General features: G+C 45.7%; 1 long non-coding RNA gene across 1 annotated transcript in view; it reads right to left on the bottom strand.

Annotated features, from left to right (window-relative positions):
- Positions 1-3,546, bottom strand: part of LOC109299209 — a 14,701-nt gene extending 11,155 nt beyond the window's left edge. The window contains exon 1 of the long non-coding RNA XR_002097794.1: positions 3,463-3,546. This is a non-coding gene — a long non-coding RNA (uncharacterized LOC109299209). The remainder of the gene's footprint in view (positions 1-3,462) is intronic.
- Between the last annotated feature and the right edge of the window lie 977 nt (positions 3,547-4,523).

Genomic DNA, 4,523 nt, shown 5'->3' on the forward strand with positions numbered 1-4,523 from the left:
CGAGGAGGGTGGGGGGGGGGGGGAGGCAAGTGCCCTCCCTGCCCTGCTCCCTGCGGGCGGTGACGATGGAGCGGGGGAGAAAGAGGGGCACTCCTCCTGTCCCCCCACAGCCACCACGTGGGCCTGGGCCCGCTGCTCACCCCCACCATGGAGGCCAACTTCTTCCTATCCTTGGGCCTGATCCTCTCCTGCACTCCCTGTATTGGGCCTGGGCCCACTCCTCCTCCTGCCACTGCAGTGGGGAAGGGGGGAGCAGGCCCACACCCCAAGAAGCAGGAGGGAAGGGGAGTCCGGGCCCAGACAGGGGAGGGGGGCACAGGGCTCCACCCCTGCCTGCTCCCCGCCCCCCTGTCATTCTTGATGGGAAATTGGCTACTGAGTTAAATAATGAAGGTGCAGTGGATGTGAAAGTTTATCAGGCAGCTAATGTTATTGAAAAGCTGACAATCAGCATAGATTCTGAATCTTTCATTTGGCTAGGATAGTTAGAGTTCTTCTCTAAATGAATGCCGTTTGACTGAGAGAAAGAAAACTGGAAACGGTATACAGGTCATTGCTGAGCAGGTAACTACATCTTTAACTTCCACTCTAAAAGCCAAAGGGGATTTTGGTTTAACATCTTATCCAAGTAAAGCAATCACATGCTGCACAGCAGCATGTGAATGGCTATGAGCCATTTGTTGATGTGGGGCCCAAAAACCACACCCAAGAAGATGAGTTTAACCATGGAAACTCATGAGCCTGGTTCCCTCATATTGATCAGCAGAAACAGCACATGGCATTATTTCAATTACAGTTAACAATGAAGCTGCCTTTACTTTTCTATATACTACATAATTCAAGAGTGTTTTGTTTGTCCTTGCTGTAATCCCTGACACAAGTATTAACTGTTTGATTTATCTTTCAAATTAAATACTATAAACAAAAAAGGTGTAGTCCATTTTCAATGCACATGCTTAATCATAATTATCATAAAAGATAGAGATGGATAGATGTAAAGATTTAAGTTAGAAGGGCCTTATGCAGCTACTAAAAATGATTAGAACAAACTTTAATTAATTATCTCTCACAATGCACCCACAGCAGCTGCACCTCGGTATTGAAGAGTAATTATTACCACAGAGAATTCAAAGCCCCAAACCAGGTCTGCCCTTTATAAAATAGTATCCTGCTCAACTCCTTCAGCTTAACCAGTACCGATGTGCAAGCATAACAATATTCAGCTACAAACCTGACTAAAAAACTAATCTGTTATGTCAGGAAAGGGCAGCAAGACCCAAAATGAGGAATTTCTACCAAGAATATCCTACTGCTTAGTTGGAAAATAAAATCCAATGAACTGACGAAGCAGCCCTCATCTTCTGTGGTGAGAAACAGGAAACAAAGTGATCACTTAAATAACTGTGTCCAGTGCCATCTACAGCATGAAAGACCACTCATATTTTATAGCCAATGACATATCCTATAGAGAACAGCACATTAATAATAATAACATTTTGCCTGCCTAAAGTTCAGGGGCCCAAAACACATATCAGTTAACACACACTTTTATTAACTGAGATTCATGAATAGGAACAAGACAAACCCATATGGCATAGTCAGATCAGCTACAATACTACAATGGTTACTAAATTTGAATTACTTAACATAACAAAAACTGGGATATCAAAAATTGTGGAAGCTGTTTTGATCATGACATGGTTCCTTTCTGCAGCCCCTGATTCCTTCAGCATCTTCTCCTCTCCACCTCTCTCTCCTCTTCCTCACACATCGCCCAGTCACCTTCTCTTCCCTCAGACAAGACCCTTAGAATCATAGAAAATTAGAATTCAAAAGGGACCTCAGGAGGTCATCTAGTCCAACCCCCTGCTCAAAACAGGGCCATCCCTTACTAAATCACTCCAGCCAAGGCTTTGTCTACCTGTGTCTTAAAAACCTCCAAGGATGGAGAGTTCACTATCTGTCTAGGTAACTTGTTCCAGTGTTTTACTACCCTTCTACTAAGAAAGTTTTTCCTGATATCTAACCTAAACTTCCCTGGCAGCAGCTTGAGATCATCACTCCTTCTTCTGTCATCTGCCACCACTGGGAACAATCTAGCTCCATCCTCTTTGGAACCAACCTTCAGGTAGTTGAAGGCTGTTATTAAATGCCTTCTCAGTCTTCTCTTCTCCAGACTAAATAAGACCAGTTTCCTCAACCTCTCCACATATGTCATGTGCCCCCAGTCCCCTAACCATTTTTGTTGTCTCCTGCTGGACTCTCTCCAATTTGTCTGCATCCTTTCTGTAGTGGGAGCTCAAAACTGAACATAGTACTCCAGATGTGGCCTCACCAGTGCTGAATAGAGGGGAAGAATTACTTCCCTTGATCTGCTGGCAGTGCTCCTACTAATACAGCCCAGTATGCCGCTAGTGTTCTTTGCAACAAGGGCACGTTGTTGGCTCATATTCAGCTTATTGTCCAGTGTAACCCCCTGGTCCTTTTCTGCAGAGCTGCTGCTTAGCCAGTCGGCCCCCAGCCTGTATCAGTACATGGGATTGTTCAATCTTAAGTGCAAGACTTTGCACTTCTCTTTATTGAACCTCATGGGATTTCTTTTGGTTCAATCCTCCAACTTGTCTAGGTCTCTCTGCATCTTTGCCCTACCCTTCATCATATCTACTACTCCCCCCAGCTTGGTGTCATCTGCAAACTTGCTAAGGGTGTACTCTATCCCATCTTCTAGGTCACTGATGAAGATATTGAACAAACTTGGACCCAAGACTGACCCCTGTGGTTGTAAAGAAGAGGAGACTCTGATGATACCTACCAAGAGCCAGGAGGAACTGGGAAAAGAGAAGAGAGCTCCCTGTGAGCTGCATTTCTGAAGCAGCTGCTCTGTAACACTAGAGCGTCCCCAGAAGGGGAGAGAGAAAAACAAAGACCTAGATGGAGAATGGGGAGAGGGGCACAAGAAACTTCAGGGGGAAGCCACACATCTAGGGACCCAGGAAGAAGGAGGGGGACAGCCACAGCGGCGGCAAGCCAGCAGCCATCTGGCTGAGGAGCTCCGAGAAGCTCCATTAAGCCGGGAGTCACTGGTGGGAGAAGCGCTGCCGAGGGGGCAGTGCTTGAGACAGGACGACTGCCTGGAGAGGAAGGGCTAGCTGGGAAGAGCACAGCTGAGCCCCAACAGAAACAAGTAAAAGTTTTCCTTTCATTTTTTTTTTTCTTTAGGGATCTGCCAAGCCGGTGTCCTGCAATCCGATGAATTAGCGAGTCAGGACACCTGAAGCAGCCTGCCGGGTTTAAAGGGGAAGGACACTCTGCTTGATTGGACTTACACCCTCTGAAGTATAGGGGGAATTTGGTGACTGCAGCCTGGATGGGCTTTATTTAGTTTCATGTGGATTGTTTTCCTTTACATTTATGATTGTAAAAAGGGGCTTTATACCCAGAAAGACTGGATGCTAGACTTACCTGAGTTGACAAGGAAGGCTGTTAGTCAACATAGACTGAAGTCCATCCCTATGATTGTCAAGATGCGTGAGAACCTAAAACACAAAGAAAATAAATTTAATAAATAAAAAAGTAATGAAAAGAAACACCACTGTATAAGAGCCAGGTTAACGAAAGTCAGCTTAACAACTGGGTGGCACTAGGATGGGGTATAGGGGAGGTGGGAGCCACAAGAGAAACTGATCTCAAGATTCCAGTGTCAAGTGGAGATAAAGAACATCTCCCAATATAGATCTTCTCTCAACATCAAGACGTGGCAGAAGAGAGTTGGGACCACCACTCAGACATCCCCACAAGGGATCACAATACGTACGATCCAGGTCGGGAAGATTTACATTAGTTCTACCCTTAGTTAAATAATCTGATACCCCACAGCAGCACTCCACTTGATACCAGCTGCCAACTAGAAATTGAGCCATTAAGTCCTACCCCGAGCCTGATGATCCAAACAGTTTTCTGTCCACCTTACAGTCCATTCATTCAACCAACCTGTCCTTCCTTAGCTTGCCTGAGAGAATGCTGTGGGAGACCATATCAAAAACCTTGCTAACGATATTGGTATCCACTGGTCTCCCTGCATCCACAGAGCCAGTCATCCTATAGAAGGCAATCAGGTTGGTCAGGCATGACTTGCCCTTGGTGAATCCATGTGACGGTTCCTAATCACCTTCTCCTCCAAGTGCTTAGAAATGGATTCCTTGAAGATCTGTTCCGTTTTTCCAAGAAATGAGGTGAGACTGACTAGTCTGTAGCTCCCTGGATCCTCCTCCTCCCTTTTCTTAAAGATGTGCACTATATCTGCCTGTATCCAATCATCCAGGACCTCTCCTGATTGTCATGAGTTTTCAAAGATAATGGCCAGTGGCTCTGCAATCACATCAACCAACTACCTTAGTACCCTTGGGTGCATCCCATCCAGCCCTATGAACTTGTACACATTCAGCTTTTCTAAATAGTCCCTGACCTGTTTTTTTGGCTGCTCACCTCCTCACCAAACTGTGCTACTGGGTGCTGTAGTCTGG

Source organism: Gavialis gangeticus, unplaced genomic scaffold, assembly GCF_001723915.1.
Source record: "Gavialis gangeticus isolate Ggan-Ray unplaced genomic scaffold, GavGan_comp1, whole genome shotgun sequence".
In the NCBI taxonomy this organism is placed as follows: Eukaryota; Metazoa; Chordata; order Crocodylia; family Gavialidae; genus Gavialis; species Gavialis gangeticus.